The sequence below is a fragment of the Phoca vitulina genome, unplaced genomic scaffold, assembly GCF_004348235.1.
Source record: "Phoca vitulina isolate PV1807 unplaced genomic scaffold, GSC_HSeal_1.0 scaffold59, whole genome shotgun sequence".
NCBI classification, from domain to species: Eukaryota; Metazoa; Chordata; class Mammalia; order Carnivora; family Phocidae; genus Phoca; species Phoca vitulina.
The window spans coordinates 2,918,691-2,938,451 of record NW_022589762.1 but is presented as its reverse complement, the minus strand read 5'-3'; the positions used below and the strand labels follow the sequence as shown (position 1 = coordinate 2,938,451).

General features: G+C 40.3%; 1 protein-coding gene across 7 annotated transcripts in view; it reads right to left on the bottom strand.

Moving 5' to 3' along the window:
* RAD52 (RAD52 homolog, DNA repair protein) overlaps positions 1–9,797 on the bottom strand; it is a 36,258-nt gene extending 26,461 nt beyond the window's left edge. For 6 of the 7 annotated variants that reach the window (XM_032390954.1, XM_032390960.1, XM_032390957.1 and 3 more), the window contains exon 1: positions 9,655–9,797. The gene's annotated coding sequence lies outside the window, so the exon portion shown is untranslated. The remainder of the gene's footprint in view (positions 1–9,654) is intronic. The other variant, XM_032390956.1, reaches the window with a different exon arrangement.
* Between the last annotated feature and the right edge of the window lie 9,964 nt (positions 9,798–19,761).

Genomic DNA, 19,761 nt, shown 5'->3' with positions numbered 1-19,761 from the left:
TGTTAAAAATAAAAGGGTATACACTGGGTCTGTACCTAATGCCACTGAGTTGCACACTTAAAAATGGTTAAAATGGTTAAAAATTTAAGTTATGTATATTTTGCCACAACAAAAAAAAGGAGGGAGAATAACAACACAATCAAGGTTTATATCTCCTTCAGGCAGGATCTAACCCAGTCTGGGGCCCTGCCCATCCCGTGGCTGTGTCATCTAAGCACATGTGACCTCCAAGGTCATCACTGCAAGGGGAGAAAGTTGTTAAAGTCACACCGGTTCATAGCTGCCTTAGGCCAGAAGTGATATGCATCACTTCTGGTCACAGTTCACCGGACAGAACTTGTCACAAGGCTCCAACTTAATTGCAATGGAGGCTAGGAAATGTAAGAAAGCATTTGGTGAGTACTGTCTCTTCTGCATCCGTTTTCCCCCCTCCAGTGTGAGCCCCTAGAAGGCAGAAGATTCTTGGATTCTTCTTGGCCCCCCAGTGAGTAGCATGGTACCTTGTTCCTAGTAAGGGGTCAGGGAGGGAAGTGTTTGGTGAGTGATTAAATGAATGAATGGATAGAGGATGAAGTACATAGTGTAGGATACAGAGACAAAGTATATTTTTTAATTCTTTAGAAACTGATTTTATAAAGCAAGAGTTACACTTCTCACACTTAAAAAGCAACTTGCTGGGGCGCCTGAGTGGCTCAGTCGTTAAGCGTCTGCCTTCGGCTCAGGTCATGATCCCAGGGTTCTGGGATCAAGCCCCGCATTGGGCTCCCCGCTCTGCGGGAAGCCTGCTTCTCCCTCTCCCACTCCCCCTGCTTGTGTTCCCTCTCTCGCTGTCTTTCTCTGTCAAATAAATAAATAAAATCTTAAAAAAAAAAAAAAAGCAACTTGCTACTTTTCTAAACAATATCTTAGAAGAGTCAACCTTTTATCACAGAAAAGGACAACTTCATCTCTGCCCATAAAGTAAAACACGGAATCATTCTTTTTTTTCCCTGCCAGTTACTACTTTGAGAAAAAGTTGACTGCCTTCCTTTCTAAAACTGTCTACAACCATTTTCCTATTATAAAATTAAAATATCTTTATTGTAGAAAGCTTTACACATATATAAAAAAATACGGAAGGAAGTAAAATTTGACTGGATCACCACCAGTAACAGATAACTGTCTTTTTTTATGTGATTGAGTTTATGTGTGTATATTTTATGTGTGTGTGTATGTATGTGCATACTTGCTAAACAAAAGTAGAATCCAAATTTATCAGGCGTATCTTACGCAGCAGCTCAAATCTTCTTGGCCTTGCCTGTCTCTGAGGCCCCTGACCGCTTTTTCTACCCCGGTTGCCATGAGGTAGACCAAATGTGCACGAGTTCTAACTGAATGCACAGAGGCACCACCACTGGTCCCTTACTTCCTGCTCATGCCGGATGCCTCTCTCCCACCCCTGGCCTCCCTCTCACCTTGAAGGTGTGAGAACCTGTGGGACCCACCTGATGCCCATACATGCACAACCTGGAAGTCTGAGGGAGGGAATATACCATGCAGCAAACCTTTTACCAATGAGATACAGAAGCTGAGAGGTAAATTCTTCTCCCTCCTTTCTTTGGGGGGGTTGTCCTGGGATACGGAACTTCATACACGCTCCTGAGAGACAGCGTTAGGAGATCAAGCAGTCAGTTGTACTTGTTACCAAGGGGTGGCCAGCTTGGAAATGTACCCTTGAACTGACTTACTCTTCCTTCTCTCCTCAATCTCCCTTTCCCTTACTTCTGCTTCCTGAAGAAATCATAGCACATAAGGTTTTGCCTCAAGTCTAGGTTCTGGGGTCCCCAGATATAGAGATACCATGGATGCTCTGCCAACTCTCCCTTCAGCTCTTACCACAAACGTGCGCCCTGGCCTAACTGCCAAATGCCAACATATGTATCTCTTTATCTGAGGGCCTTTTTTGGCATCTAGGGCCCATTTTGTACCTGTTCATGGTAAGTTGGAAGAGCCAGAGAACCGATGCCCTTGGGAGCAGCCCTCCAACACTGACTGATGGGAGACCCTAGATCTCTTACCCATTTTGTGAGATAACACTGAGCTGTGAGTTCTACATTGGCTCGAGTTCCCCAGTGAAATTAGGTTTGGTTGCCCACTGGTGGTAACTGGCTTGACCATGCACCCTCACCCTCTGATGACTGCCTTTTCTTTCCTGTCTCACTCCCCTCTCCTCTACCAGTACATCCTGGACTCTTCTCTCAGATAAGCTACTTACATTTGAAGAAAAATGTAGGGGGAGCAAAAGATACCTTTACAATGGAGAAATCTAACAGATGCTACCTTAATCAGGTAATCAAACATAATGTCACCAGTAATAGTCCCATGATAAGCTTCCTGATGGATACACTGAAAAGGTCAAAACATCACTTAGGGAGTATTCCTACTAATTTAATCATGACTCTAATCAAGAGGAAATAATTAAACAAGTTGAAATCTACAACGCTTGGACTCAAACCATGTCAATGTCTCAAAAAATAAAGCAAGTGAACCCTTCTAGATCAAGAGACTAAAGACACACAACGCACAACAATAACTACAGTGTGGTCCTTGAGAGGATTCTAGATCAGAAAAAAAAAGCTGTAAAGGATAGTCTGAGGACAGAGGTGATTCTGACGATGGACTGCATATTATTCAATGGTATTGCATTGTTGTTAAACTTGTGTCACAGTTATGTAAGCAAATGATCTCGTTCTTATATATGAGGAAGTAGTATGAGTGAATTGTCATGTTTTCTGCAACTTACTCTCAAATCATTCAACTGATAAAATGTGTGTGTGTGCGCAAAGAGGAGGAGAGGAAGATAAAGCAAAGTAACAAATTTATAAATCTAGGTGAAGGACATGCAGGCATCCCTCGTGTAACTTTTCCGAAGGCTTCAAATGTTTCAAAATAAAATGTTAGGAAAGACTTCCTGCATAGCCACAGATACGGCAGCTACGTAAATCCAAATATCCCAATACATCCAATGCAGACCAAAAAGAGAAACAAATAAAACCACAAATATTCCATATCTTGTAATATAATTAGAAGACTGAAAATACTGCAAGCTTCAAACTGCCTGGAATTAGAAAAAATAAACATCAACTTCTGGTGGAGATATTTCTCAAACACACATCCTAACTCTTCAAGGAGAGTAAGGTGGGACATAGATGGGAAGAGAAATGCATAGGAGAGAGAGAGGAGTAGGATGGAGAGCCTAAGATGGACCTAAATTGCTCCCGGGAAAAAAAAACCCACACTAAGTATGCAGATACTGACAGAGAGTTCTGGCAGGTCAGAGCAGTCCAGGAAAAAAAGTGTATACACGACACAAGGAGGCAGTATTGGAAAGCCCATGTTTCTGGGGAGAAGATGGCAAAAAGGAATGAGCTGCCTTTTGAAACTGTGCTGTGAAGGGCGGAGAGCACAGAGTATAGATCCTATAAGACAAGAGAAAATTTAAAAGTCAAAGGACATATAACCATGTCCCCTTTTTTGGCTTTTTGCCTTCTAGTAAAGAAACCATACTCACTACACTTACAAAAGAATAGGAACTGTTCTTGAACACGGAATCTTGTAAATCATCTATCAATCCTGTTCACAAAATACAAAATTAAAGATAAAAAAGAGTCAGTGAACTTGAAGATAGTGCAATAGAAATTATATAATCTGAAGAGGAGAAAAAGACAGACTGAAAATAATGAAAGAGTCTCAGGATCCTGTGGAATAATATAAAAACAGCTAACACAAATATAATTGAAGTCCCAAAAGAAGAGGTTAAAGAGAATGGAAAGCAAAAACAACAACAAAAAAATTTAATGACTTGAAATTTCCTAAATTGGGTGACAGGCATAAATTTTTTAGATTTAAGGTCAGAAAACCTCAAGCAGGATAAACACAAAGAAAATCACACCTAGACACATTGTAGGCAAACTGCTGAAAACAAAAATAAAGAGAAAATCTGGGAAACAAAGAAAAATGGCACATTATATACAAAATAACAATAAAAATGATGACTCCATCTTACAATAGAGTTAAAAAGGCGTACTTAGGAATAAATTTAATGAAAGATGTATAAGACCTCCCCACTGAAAACTACAAACAGTACTAAAAGCAACTAAGACCTAGTAAAAAGGGAGATATACCATGCTCATAGATTTTAAGAGTCAATACCATTGAAATGTTAATTTTTCCCAAATTGATGTAAAGATTAAATGTCATCCCAGTCATAACCATAACAGACTTTTTCATAGAAATTGATAAAATGGGGGCGCCTGAGTGGCTCAATCGTTAAGCATCTGCCTTCGGCTCAGGTCATGATCCCAGGGTCCTGGGATCGAGCCCCGCATCAGGCTCCCTGCTCAGCGGGAAGCCTGCTTCTCCCTCTCCCACTCCCCCTGCTTGTGTTCCCTCTCTCACTGTGTGTCTTTCTGTCAAATAAATAAATAAAATCTTTAAAAAAAAAAGAAAGAAATTGATAAAATGATTCTAATACTGATATGGAAATGCAAAGGAACTAGACTGTCCAAATCAATCTAGAAAAACAACAAAGTTGAAGGACGTACACTATGTGACTTCATGACTTACTATAAAGCTACAGTAATTAAAATAGAAGTAATTAAAACTATCACTGAAACAAATAATACATTATATGTTAATAATTTAAAAAATAAATAAATTAAAAAGTAACTAAAACTGACATAAGAATTGATCAGTGGTGGGGCACCTGGGTGGCTCAGTTGGTTAGGTGACCAACTCTTGGTTTTGACTCAGGTCAGGTTTCAGGGTCAAGGTCTTGGGGTTGTGGGATCAAGCCCTGCATTGAGCTCTGTGCTCAGCAGGGAGTCTACTGGAGATTCTCTCCCTCTCCCTCTCCTTCTGCCCCTCCCCCTACTCTTGCACGCACTCTCTCTAAGATAAATAAATCTTTAATAAAAAAAAAATGAGGGGTGCCTGGGTGGCTCAGTTGTTAGGCGTCTGCCTTCGGCTCAGGTCATGAGCCCAGGGTCCTGGGATCGAGCCCCGAATCAGGCTCCCTGCTCTGCGGGAAGCCTGCTTCTCCCTCTCCCACTCCCCCTGCTTGTGTTCCTGCTCTTGCTGTGTCTCTCTCTGTCAAATAAACAAAATCTTTAAAAAAAAAAAAAGAATGATCAGTGGAACAGGAAAAAAAAGCCCAGAAACTAACCACCATTTATACAGTCATCTGAATGGCAATCTGAATTGCAAAGATACAAATGTAATGCAATGGCATTTTCAACAAATGATAGGACAACTGGATATCCATATGGGGAAAAAATTTTATATTTTCCAGAAAGTATTTTTCACACAATTCACAAAAACTAGAGATGGATCATAGGCCTAAATATAAAAGCTACAACCATAAAATTTCTAGAAGAAAATATAGAACTATATCTTCACATCCTAGAGGTGGTCAAGATTTCTTAAACAAGACTCAGAAAGCAGTGACAATAAAAAAAAAAAAAAGATAAATATGACTACACCAAAATGTAATACTTTGCTTATCAAAGAGCACTCTATGAAAATGGATAGGCAACCGTAAAAGACTGATATCCAGGATATAAAAAAGATATAACTCCTGCAACTCAATAATAAAGACAAAAACCCCAATTTTAAGTAGTCAAAAATCCGGGCAGGTGCTTAAAGGAAGATATCCAAATGTCAACAAGCCCAGAAAGTGTTCAACATCATTAGTAATCAAGGACTAAAATTAAAACCATAATGACATACCCCTCTATACCCTCCAGAATAGCTAAAAATAAAGACTACAGCACCAAAAGTTGGCAAGGATGTGAAGCTACTGGAATTCTCATACACCGTTGGCTGGAAAAAGAATGATAAAACTATTCAGCTGTAAGCACATGCTACCCTCCATGAATAAAGAATCATGACTTAGGTTCAGAGGGTAGAACAGCAGGCCACAGAGGATTATCCCCAGGCCTTGAACCCTAATGGTTCTTTTTATACCCTGGAGATCAGTCTTTTGTTAGGTAGGTGTTGATGTTTGCCTATTCATTTTCTTAGAGTCTTTGATGAGAAGTTTTAAATTTGATGTAATCACATTTTTTTTAAGTGGGTACTGCTTTCTAAGTCTTGTCTAAGAAACCTCTGTACACGCCCAGGTCATGAAGATATTCTTTTATATTTTCTTCTAGGAGCCTTATGTTTTGTAATTTTGGAAAAGTACTGATAATTTCTTTAGAAATTAAACATGCATCTGCCATATGACCCAAGAATTCTTCTGATAGATATTTTCTCAGAGAAAAAAAATCAAAGGACCAAGAAAAGATTTATGGGACAGAGGCACCTAGGTGGCTCAGTCAGTTAAGCTCCGATTGTTGATTTTGGCTCAGGGTTGTGAGATTGAGCCCCCAGTTGGGCTCCACATTGGGCTCTGCGCTGGGCATGGAGCCTGCTTAAGATTCTCTCTCCCTTGCCCCTCCACCACCCTCTCAAAAAAAAAAAAAAAAAAATTGTGGGATGGAAAGGGAAAGAGCTTGAACCAGGCAGGGGCTATGAGCAAGAAATGGATGAATTCGAGAGATATTAAGAAGATCAACAAGATTTGTAAAGATGTTTTTATTCTTATCTACTTCCTTCTCACCTAAAAGCGTTTCTAATTATAAGTGGAGGGAGGAAGGAGTAAGAGGGAATGAGGCATGTTACATACGGGAATTTTCCTCTTTTGTCTGACCTTTTCTCATCTTTACTAAAGACAGGACAGGAGGCACCTGGGTGGCTCAATTGGTTAAGTGTCTGCCTTCAGCTCATGTCATGATCCCAGAGTCCTGGGATCGAGCCCAGCATCCTGCCCTCTGCTCAGTGGAGAGCCTGCTTCTCTCTCTCCCGTTCCCCATGCTTATGTTCTCTCTACGTCAAATAAATAAATAAAATCTTTAAATTAAAAAAAAAAAAGACAGGATAGGCAGGGCATGATCATGAAGGGTAATATAAGCCACTTTAAAAAGCTTGAAACATTAGTTTATAAACCTTGGGAGAGCAATGGAAATTTTAAGCTGGGAATGATGAGATTATATTCAGGTGTCAGAAGGCTCTTTGTCAACAGTGAATAATTGAGGGAGGGATCAGTTAGGAGTCTGTTAGAACACTCCAGAGAGAAAATGATAAAGGAAGATCATGGCCATGCGGAGAAAGAACGGACTCTGGATATGTATTACAGGGGGCAGAACTGACAGAACTCAGTGACGGGAGAGGATCTTGATTGCAAGGATTAAGAACAGCAGGACTGGAGATCAAGTTTTTTTCTTTTATTTTCATTTATGTACATGCTGCTGTAACATTTTGTGAAACTTCAAATGTCATCTTCTCTTTGAAGCCTTATGCAGGTTACACTCTAAATAGAATCAATCCTACGTTCCCTAGCATTTTAGACACACATCAAAGCACACATTACACTCATAATCCACACTCAGCCATTCAAGAACAGAAAGGCCCATATACTAATTACTGAATCTCCAGCACTTAACATAGTCCTGACCTAGCACTAGTATAGAGAGCATTTTACTTTTATTTTAGCTTCTCTTCACTTTAAAACTGCCAGTATGGTATTAAAAATGAATACCTTGAGCGGCAAAATTTTAAAAGTTACAGAGATAGAAAAATATCCACACTAGGCTTTCTGCCCTTGAATAATTACATTGGTTATGCAGTCAATTCTCATTCATGGTAGTTCTATAAAGTCATCATGAACACTGAATTATCAAATACCGAACCATTTGCTCCCAGGAGAAACACAGGGTTAGGTTCTTGTGAGCCTCTGGTCACAATATTTTCTTAGTCAATACATAATCTTGTTTTATGTGTGTTTCTACTGAAAGATACCTCCCTCCATATATAGTAGCTCATTAACAACAACCTCATAGCCAGCAGCATATAACTCATACCTGAACAATGCTATCTAAAAGAAGCTTTCTTTTCTTTGTAAGAGACATCACAGCCTTCTTGCACTTGTAATGCTAGAGAACACTTCAGCAATATGCTTAGAGGCCATTCCAAACTGCAAAATCACTACCAAAAAGTACAAAAATGAGAAAAATGTGACACTAAATATACCTCAAAGCACCATGAGTGTTGATTTAGGGGTTACAAAGAAATTTATGGGTAGATACATTCCCAAATAAAGAGTCCGTGAGTAATGAGAATCAACAACAGGTTTTTTTATTTGGTTTTGAGATAAAACCTCTCTTCCACAGCTATTATCAGCTACATTTTTCATACACTCATCTCCAACTGCACCCAGTTCATATCACAAGGCTAACAGGTCACGGCACACATCACTCAGCAACACAAATATTTCTCTGCTAGCTACTACAATTAATGGTCTAAGAGACTTTAAAAAGACAACTTTCCCTAAAAGATACCAGAACTGAGGCCACTAAAATACCTGAGCCAGTCCCAGAGTTAAATGCTGGCTTATGAGAATTTCGTTTAAAAATGTGTCTCGGGGCGCCTGGGTGCCTCAGATGGTTAAGCGTCTGCCTTCGGCTCGGGTCATGATCCCAGGGTCCTGGGATCGAGCCCCACATCCAGCTCCTGGCTTCGGGGGGAGCCCGCTTCTCTCTCTCGCTCTGCCTCGCCCCCTGCTCATGCTCTCTGTGTCTCAAATGAATGAATAAAATCTTTAAAATAATAATAAAATAAATAAATAACAAATAAAAATAAAAATGTGTCTCAGACTGAGTTCTGCGGAGGAATAGACCTTAAAAGGTCTAGGAAGCCAAAAGTAGAAACAACCCAAATGCTCATCAACTAATGGAGCAACAAAATGTGGTATACCTCTACCAAGGATTATTATTATTATTCAGCCATAAAAAGGAGTGCAGTATTGACAATGCTACAACATGGATGAACCTTGAAAACGTTATGCTGGTGAAATAAGCCCAACACACAAAAACAAACCGTAGGATTCCACTTATCTAGAATTGGCAAATTCAGAGACAAAAAGTAGATGAGTGTGGGGGGGAAGGGATAGGGACAAATGAGAAGTGCCGGCAAACGAGTTGTGGGTTTCTTTTCGGGGTGATACAAATGTTACGGGACTAGAAAATGGTGACGGTTGCACAACCCTCGAACTGTTTAAACGGATGAATTTAATCATATATGAATTGTATCTCAATTTTTTTAAAAAAAACCTATGAAGGCTAAATATGTGGCTAAACTTGAATGTCAAATTCCTTTGAAATGGGTAATTCTTTCCCAACTGCGGCCACTCCTCCCAACTCCGCCTAGCTACAGACACAAACTTCAGCACCCTTCGCTCCCGTCAACAAGCAGCGTTTGGGAGGTCTCGCGCCCGTGCACCGGACCGTCACAATTAACAGTACGCCGCCTGCACCCCGTCGTGGGGTCTCGGGATGTTGGTCCAAGTCTCCTGTACTCCTGTCCCTCCCAGTAAGCCCTGATGCTGAACCCCTACTGTACTAACTAGTACAGGCCCTGGACTCAGGATCACTCTTTTGGAGCCCGCAAGCCGAGCTCAACCGCCGCCCGAATCGATCTACTCAGAATCTGCGCAGCCCCACGCTCCACAGCCCCCGGCCGGAACCACCCCAACTGGGCCGTCCTCCCTCTCCCCCCCCCCCCCCCCCCGCCACTTACGCGCCTCGGGCAGCGCGCGGTGCACGCAGGGAGCTCGGTCTAGGTTAAATGCAAGGGGAAGGGAGTTTAGATAGAGCCGCGCAAAGGAGACTGGGAAGGAACTGCAAGAGAACCCTGGGAAGAAGGTCCAAAACGAGAGCGAGCCCGGGGCGGGCGGGAAGGACAGGAGGAGGAGCCGAAAATCAAGTCGGAAGGGGAGAAGAGCCGCAAGGCAGTCTGCCGAAAGCCGTAAAGCAAGCTGGCAGCGCGACGCTGACCTCGACGTGCCAAAGCTGATCTCTCCGCGTCGCTCCCTCTGCCTCCATCTCCCCCGCATGCCCTCTACTTTTGCGGCCGCCCAGGTCTCTGCTGCCCCCTGGCGGACTCGGCGGGCTCACGAGGGGCATTGCAGCGCCTTATTGAGAGACCGCGCAAACCCAATCCCCAGATAGAATGCGGCTATGGGGCAGGGTAGGAACTTCTCAGAATCCGTCCGTGCACGCGAGGGATACTGCAGGAAAAGAAAAACATGCTTTTAAGTCTTCTTAAGAATGGTCATCAGAGGCCTTTATAGATTCCACACCAGGCAGGCATAGCAAACCGAGGCAGTGTGGACATGTTTGCTCACTAAGCCTTCTTCCTCTCCTGCCACTGCCCCGCGCGCACACACACACTCATCACCTGATGGCTTCTTAAATTAGCTGGGACCGGAGGGAAATGAGAGTGTGGCGACAAGGAGGAAGGGGAGTTCTTTAGAATGGCCCTTGGAACTGTGCCTTGCAACTGGATGATGACTGCACATCCTATTAGCGGTGTTCAAAAACAAGATTAAAATGTTTAGTCATGACAACCCCGTCTTAAGTATTTAAGAACTCCAACAAAATCATTCTCTTACGTTTCCAAATTGGTTGTTTCAATACACCCCTTTTAACCAGAAGGTTCATTATCTGAGCAGCAATACTCCAGAACAAGTCATTTCCTGGATGACTACTCACTCTTCCCAGTAACACCATCGGAAGCTGAGTAAAAAGCCTAGAATCAGATCCAATGCATGAACAATTTATTTGGTAAAGGTGGCATTTCAAATCAACCAAGAAAGGAATGGTTTACTTTTAAAATGGTGCTGGGACGATTAGTTAACCGTTTGGGTTAGATTCCTTATCAAAACATACACTAAAATAAATTACAATTGAATTCAAGAGTGAAATGTTAAACACAAAGATACACATAAAACAAAGTAAAAGATACACAGATGAGTATCCGACCTCAAAATGGAGGACTTTCTAAGTATAAAAACAAGACAAAAATCGTAAAGTAAGAGAGGGACAAATTTAACTACCTACATAAAACTTTTTAAACTTCTGGAAGTTGAAAATAAAATAAACTTTAGAAGTAAACAAGAAAAAGGGGAAATACCATGAATGGTAGAGAATTTGTGTATAAAAAGTTCTAATAATAACAGGCAAATGAAATAAGTAGGTATTTCACAAAAGGATAAATATAATAAATATGAAAAAAGGTTTAACTTTAATAAAAGTAAAAAAGACATGCATACTAAAATAAGTGTATCATTTCACTCATTTCTGTTTTAAATTAGGAAATTAAAATATTTTATACAAGTATTATATGATTACATTCTTATTGAAAAATACAAACAATAAAAATAAATCCAACGTTTTATTTGACCACTCATACATCAAAACCCGTCCTATTCTCAAAGTCAACCATTGTTATCAGTTGATGTATATTCTTGCTGACCTTGTATTTATGATCATACATTAAAATAATGTCTGAGGGGTGCCTGACCGGTTCAGTTGGTAGAGCATGGGGCTCTTGATCTCAGGGTCAGAAGTTAAAGCCCCACATTGGGTGAAGAGCTTACTTTAAAATAATTAATTAATTAGGGGCACCTGGGTGGCTCAGTCGTTAAGCATCTGCCTTCAGCTCAGATCATGATCCCAGGGTCCTGGGATCCAGCCCCGCGTCTGGCTCCCTGCTCAGCGGGAAGCCTGCTTCTCCCTCTCCCACTCCCCCTGCTTGTGTTCCCTCTCTCGCTGTGTCTCTCTCTGTCAAATAAATAAATAAAATCTAAAAAAATAAAAATAATTAATTAATATTTCTGATAATTATTAATTCAGTGTAGATGATACTTTTGCACTGCTGGTAGGAATATATACTGATGCAACCTTTCAGGAAAGCAATCAGACAATATATATATATGACAAAAATATATACCCTCCAGGGGCTCCTGAGTGGCTCAGTTGGTTGAGCTTCTGTCTTCGGCTGGGGTCATGATCCCGGATCCCTGGGATCAAGCCCTGCGTCTGACTCCCTGCTCAGCAAGGAGTCTGCTTCTCCCTCTCTCTGTGCCTCTCCCCTCTGCTTGTTCTCTCTCTCTCAAGTAAATAAATAAAATCATATATATATATATATACACTCTGATCCAGGAATTCAACCTCCAGGACCTTATCAACTAAAGAAAATATCAGGGATGTACACAAAGATTTATACCCTAAAAATTACTGGAAACAAATTAAAATACCACATTATGGGATCTGTTCAATAATACAGCTATTAGGGGTGCCTGGGTGGCTTAGTCGGTTAGGCATCTGCCTTCAGCTCATGTCATGATCCTGGGGTCCTGGGATCAAGCCCCATGTCCGGTTCCCTGCTTAGTGGGAAGACTGCCTCTCCTGCTCCTTCTGCCCCTTTCCCTCTGCCCATTCTGCCCTCCCTGCTCATGTGCTCTCTCTCTCTTTCTCTCTCTCTCACTCTTTCTCTCTCACCAATAAATAAAATCTTTAAAAAAAATACAGCCATTAAAAATCATGTTTAGAAAAATGTCCATTGACATGCAAAAATGTCCAAGATCGTTTTCTGTGCAAAAAGCAGGGTCCAAAACTATACACATAAAACAGCTTGCCTACACCCATTACGATGACTCATAGTAATTTTAAAAATAGAAAATACTCGGTGTTGATGAGGACGTAGAAAAATTGAAACCCTTGTGCCCTATTGGTAGGAATGTAAAATGGGGCAAACACCATGGAAAACCATATAATGGGGACGCCTGGGTGGCTCAGTCTGTAGGGCATCTGCCTTTGGCTCAGGTCGTGATCCCAGGGTCCTGGGATCAAGCCCCTTGTCAGGCTCCCTGCTCAGTGGAGAGCCTGCTTCTCCCTCTGCCTCTGCCTGCCTCTCTGCCTACTTGTGCTCTCTGTCAAATAAACAAATAAAATCTTAAAAAAAAGAAAGCAAGCCATATAATGGTTCTTCAAAAAATTAAAAATGAAATTACCATATGACCCAGCAATTCTTCCATGTATATACTTGAAAGAATTGAAGGCATAGTCTTAAAGAGACATCTGTACACCTATGTTCATAACAGCATTATGCACGATAGCCAAAAGGAGAAAGCAACCCCAGTGTGCGTTGACAGATGAGTGGATAAGCAAAATGTGGTAAATACATACAATGGAATATGATTCAGCCTTAAAAAGGAAGTAAGTTCTGACACCTGGTACAACATGGATGAAATTTAAGGACATTATGCTAAGTGAATTAAGCCTGTCACAAAAAGACAAATACTGTACAATTCTGCTTATGGGAGATACCTAAAATAGTCAAATTCATAAAGACGAAAAGTGTAAGTGTGTTACCAGGGGCTAGGGTAAGGGGGAAATACACAGATGTTATTTAATGGACATTGAATTTCCATTTTGCAAGAGGAAAAGAGTTCTGGAGATTGGTTGCACAACAATGTGAATGTACTTAATACTATTGAGCTGTACACTTAAAAATGGTTAAGCTGGTAAATTTTATATTTTGTGTATTTTACCACAATTAAACATTTTTTATTTTTTAAAGATTGTATTTATTTATTAGAGAGAGAGAGGACAAGCAGGGGGTACAGCAGAAGGAGAGGGAAAATCAGGCTTCCCGCTGAGCAGGGAGCCCAACGCAGGGCTCCATCTCAGGACCCTGTGATCATGACCTGAGCCAAAGGCAGAGGTTTAACTTACTGAGCCACCCAGGCGCCCCTAAACATTTTTAAATTAGAATAAAATAAGTTTTAAAAGCTTGCCTACAATGAAGTAAATCAAAGAGCTTCCATACCCTCAAAGTCTCAAATGAACTGATTAATAGCTCATTCTTAAGTGTGAGGGCAGTAAAAGATCCAAGGAATAACTTTGACATAAAAGCTATCAAAAAAAAAAAAAAAGAAAAAGTAAAACCAAGAGACAAGGCAGACATTTTACTCCATCTGCTTTGTCATTTGTTTTCTTTGTCATCTGTCTCTACCTATAATCTACATCAATATAAAATGTAAGGGAGGGTCACATACATCATGGCTCTATCACCCCATAAAAATTTGGAAGATAAAGTGAAGAAAATCTCCCAGAGAGTTGATCAAAACAATGGATAATAAAAGAGAAATAATAAGAAAATTAAAGTATCAGTCAAGGAAATCCAATATCTGACAAATAGCTATTCTGGAAAAAGAGAATAACAAAACACCAGGAAGAAATTAACAAAGAAGGGGCACCTGGGTGGCTCAGTCTTTAAGCGTCTGCCTTCCTCCTCAGGTCATGATCCCAGCGTCCTGGGATCGAGCCCCGCATCGGGCTCCCTGCTCGACAGAGAGCCTGCTTCTCCCTCTCCCACTCCCACTGCTTGTGTTCCCTCTCTCGCTGTCTCTCTCTCTGTCAAATAAATAAAATCGTAAAAAAAAAAAAAAAGAAATTAACAAAGAAAAACCACAAAAGAACTTTTCAGAACTGAAAAGATATCTATATGTCTATAGATCTTCATATTGAAGGGACCCACAGTACAGCTTGGTATGATTAATTAAAAAGAAGCTACACTGAGAAATTTTAGATCATTAGAGGTGGAGGAAATATCTTAAATGAAAATATCCAAAATGAGTACTGAAAAACTATCATTACATACAAAGTATCCAGCACCAAAAGGATTAGGAATCAGAATGGCCTTGGGCTTCCCTTGCACAGCAATAGAAGCTAAAAGACACTAAAGCAAAGCCTTCAAAATTCTGAGGGAAAACAATTTCCAACCTAGAATTCAATACCCAAACTATCAATAAAGTGAGAGTAAAAGTAAAGATATTTTTGGACAGACATGTCCTCCGAAAAAAACTCACTTGTTGCCCACCTTCTCTCAGAAGGTGAGAATGTATCAAAATGTAAAACAAGACTTAGGAAGAGGGGACGCCTGGGTGGTTCAGGCAGTTGAGCTTCCAACTCAGCTCAGGTCTTGATCTCTGGGTCATGAGTTCAAGCCCTGCATTGGGATGGAGCCTACTTCTAAAAAACAAAAATAAAACGAAGAAAGACAAAAGCACAGGATTTAGGAAATAGGATCCAACACAGAAGAAAGGCCATGAAATTTCTGAGATGGTATGAAGTAAAAATCTCAGGAAGGCAGCTAAGCAGCAGGCCAGAGACCTATCAGTACAGAGTGGAGAAAAGGATGACAAGCTCCAGATGGAATGTGTACGGGGAGGGGGGGGGGGATGGTGATAATAGATAACCTGGCTTTTTTGACATGTGGAAAAACTGAATTGAGAATAATTAATGAGTCCTTCTGAATTAAAAAATAATAATAAAAGGGAGGTCTCTTGTTTTAGCAGAATGAGAAAGGCTAATTGGCAAATGTCGAGGAAATGCCAGAGTTGAAAAATTATCATTTGGCAACCATCAGTAAAGATGGAAGCAGGCAAACATCACCAATGGATGCTAAATCTCAGGGGAAATTTTGATGAGGATGCAACTTTTAAGTTGCAAAGGAGGGAAAGAACAGTAAGAGTATAGTGGGCACACCTTGACTAGGTGATCAAAATTAACATTACCAATGAAGGGTAGCAGGACATTGTCTCCAGATGTGATATCCTGAGAAAGACACAGCATCACCTGTGTGGTGTCCCAGAGAGAATGCGTGACCTCGATGTAATCACAAAGCAACATCAGACAAACAAAATGAGGAGCGTTCAATTACAAGAAAAAGGGTATGTGTTAGGGGCCGGAACATGAGGCACTGTATTCTTCAAAACATCAATGTCAGAAAAGATAAAGTCTATGAAAATGTCCCAGAAAAAAGGGAGGCTAAAGAGATTTGACAACCACATGCAATGCCTGACCCTGGAGTGTGCTGGACAGCGGGAATGCTAGAAAGGACATTTTTGGCTCAGTCGATAACATTGGAATATGGATGGTAGATTAGATAAAATTCTTAAATCAATGTAAATTTATAAATGTATAAAGCTGACAATTGTCATTACGCAGGAGAAAGATCCTTTGTCTTAGGAAATACACATTGAAGTATTCAGGGGTGATAGAGCCATGATGTATGTGACCCTCCCTTACATTTTATATCGATGTAGATTATAGGTAGAGACAGATGACAAAGAAAACAAATGACAAAGCAGATGGAGTAAAATGTTAACTAGAAACCATATCTGGGTAAAGTGTAGACAGGTATTCTGTGTGCTCTTTGTATTTTTGCAACTTTTTGTAAGTTTGGAATTATTTCCAAATAAAAAGTTTTAAAATACTGTAAATGCAATATGATACTAATTTTGGATCGTATGAATTATGTATTTTCTTTTTTTTTTTTTTTTAGATTTTATTTATTTATTTGACAGAGAGAGAGATAGCGAGAGCAGGAACACAAGCAGGGGAGTGGGAGAGGGAGAAGCAGGCTTCCCGCTGAGCAGGGAGCCGGATGTGGGACTCGATCCTAGGACCCTGGGATCATGACCTGAGCCGAAGGCAGACGCTTAACGACTGAGCCACCCAGGCACCCCTGTATTTGTTTTCTTAAAAAGACTAAAAGAAACAATAGATTTTTCTGGGCAATATAGGTGATTTTATCTTTTTTATTTTTATTTATTTATTTATTTGACAGAGAGAGAAAGCACAAGCATGGGAAGCAGCAGAGGGAGAAGGAGAAGCAGGCTTCCTGCCGAGCAGGGAGCCCGGTGCGGGGCTCGATCCCAGGACCCCGGGATCATGACCTGAGCTGAAGGCAGACGCTTAACGACTGAGCCACCCAGGTGCCCCGATTTTATCTTTTTTATAAATTTACACATTTCTCTTTCCTCCAGCCCCCACAAATAGAAAAAATATATTGCTTAAATGGCAGCCGAGGCATTCTTTGTTTCTCTTGGTATATGGCTTCCATCCCACCTACACAACTGCACAGCAGATTGGCATTCTGATACTTCCTCATCACCTCACCACAATCAAATTATTCATATTAAAACACCTGCTGTTGGGGCCCTGGCTGTCTCAGTCCGTAGAGCATGCAACTCTTGATCTCAGGGTTGTGAGTTTAAGCCCCACATTGGGCACAGAGCCCACTTTAAATTCATTAACTAATTAAAACACCTGGTGTTTACCAAACACGCTCCTTCTAACATGCTCCAGGATTTTATTTTATTTTTTAAAGATCTATTTTATTTTATGTATTTATTTGACACAGAGAGAGAAGGAGCACAAGATGGGGGAGCGGCAGGCAGAAGGAGAAGGAGGAGTAGGCTCCCTCTGAGCAGGGAGTAGGATGGAACTCGATCCCAGGAATCCGGGATCATGACTTGAGCTGAAGGCGGATGTTTAACCGACCGAGCCTCCCAGGCACCCCTGGGATTTTAAAATTCTACTTTATCCTGAGCATAATTCTTTTTATTTATTTTTTTTTTACCCCTCCCCTGAGCATAATTCTTTAGACAGGATGGGTGGAGTCTTATCTCATAACAAGGACATTATTCCATAACCTTAGAGCACCCTGCTGTGAGTTGTGTGTTCTACTCTCTTCCCGTACTGCCGATTGTTTCTGCGACTCTGCCTCCCAGGACACACTTAAACCAGGCATATTAAAAATCTATCTCTCCTACCTGAGTTGTCACCCTGGTGTAAGAACTGAATCTTTATGCTTCTAGAGCCAGAAAGGGGGGATGTAGAACAGATAGAACAGCAACCTCATACATTTTCAGAGTTTACTGATCCTTCATTTCTGTAGCCCACTGGTATCCTGGAGTAAGAGAGACGGCAGAATCTCTCTAGCCCCTCAACTCCTTCCCCTGCTCCTATGGCCCTTCCCGCATTGCTTGACCCTACTAAAGGGTCTAAAATGTCTAAAAATGGTATATGATATAAAGTCCAGATAATGGAATTTGAGGTGAATGAAGATGTTACTTCTAAAGAGTCAGCAGGAAGACTTCTTGGAGGAAGCAGCATGTGAACTGGGATTTAGTATCTGTCTGAACTGATATCAGAACTTAGGCAGTAGAAGGCTAGACACTGTACGTAATGTAATATCTTAGGAATATTATTTTGAAGTTTGCTGAATTTTTAGAAATTGCTTTTTCTGAAGTAATATTAGTAATTTGGGTTTTTTTTTTTTCTTTTTCTTCCTCTTGCTTGTATAAGTCTCTACCTCTACTTCTCTTACCTATTCTTCCGTTCTTCTATTCAGCACTACTTGAAATAAGCTTAAAGGTCATCTCATTTAATATTTTTCAAAATCTTAGAAAAAGTATCCTTTTTGAAAAAATGAAATTGTAGATATAACTAACAGAGAAAATGCAGCGGTTCTGTTCTAATGAAATTGGTGTAGGACTAGGGCACCTGAGTGGCTCAGTTGTTAAAACATCTGCCTTCGGCTCAGGTCATGATCTCAGGGTTCTGGGATAGAGCCCTGCATCGGGCTCCCTGCTCAGCGGGAAGCCTGCTTCTCCCTCTGCCCCTCCCCCTGCTTGTGTTCCCTCTCTCGCTCTGTCTCTCTCTGTCAAATAAATAAATAAAATCTTTAAAAAAAAAAAAAAAGAAATTGGTGTAGGACTATGAAGGCTTACCCTCTCTGCCTTGAAGCACCTCTGCGGAAAAGTTTGAAAATCACTACCCACTCCCCATTCAAAGGTTCAATTTAAATGGCAAATAGTCAAGCAGCTGGTGTTTGACCATCCGTCTTGACAGATTATTAGAATATATGCAAAAGTAACTTATACATACATATAAGTGAATTAAGTTATTATTTTGGAGGTATAGGGCAATTATATTGAAGTCAAAAGACCAAAATTTGAGTCACTCTCTCCATTTATTGTCCATCTTTCAAACTTTGAGTCTTATTTTCCTCACCTGAAAAACGGAAACGAAACAGAAAAACTCAGATGGAGGGATATTGTAGAAAATCACTAGACTGTACTCCTAAAAATGCCAGGGTCATGAAAAATAAGAAAAACTGAGGACTTGAAGACTAAGGAGACAATGAAAACTGAAAAAAATTTGTGATTTCAAATTTCCTTTTTCTATAAATGGCAGTATGAGGACAATTGTCAAAATTTGAGTAATATCTGTAAACTAGCTAATAGAATTATATTGATGTGAATTTCCTGATTTTGGAAGTTATGTGATGGTCATCTAAAAGAGTATGCTTGTTTCTAGAAAATACAAATAGAAATATTTAGAGGTAAAGGACCACGACAACTTTCAAACCAACCAAACAGATATAAAGCAAATGTGGTTAAATGTCAACAGTGGGAAAATCTGAGTGGGGTATATGCAAATTCTTTGTGCTATGGCAACTTTTCTTTAAGACTGAAATTATGTTAAAATGAAACGCTTTACAACAGAGGTGATACCTGCTTATGCACTTCATATAATTTTGGGAAAGATCAAATAAAATCTTATGAGTGAAAGAGCTTTGTAAACTGTGTCTCCCTACAAATGTAAAACATAATTATTGCTACTGCAAAGAGTTTTATAAGCTATAGGGCTCTCTACAAATGTAAAACAATTATTTCTACTGCGTTTTATAGCTTCTACAGAGAATAAGTCTAGTTCTGTATCCATTAACTCAATTATTGCTCCTCTGAGAGAAGGCTTTTTATAGCCAAAAAAGATTGCCCTTTGGTTGCAATGTTTTAGAGGGTCAGTGATCAACAGTAACTTTATTACCTCATTTATTACAAAAAAATCTATATCCTGAGAAATTGTCTCTTTTCTGTATTTACTGCCTGAGACTAAATGTCCTCCAAAGTCCCTTTCCAACACTGGAATTTCATGATTTAACAGAAGCAATTTAGAAAAGTTATGGGAAGACTGATGCTTCTTG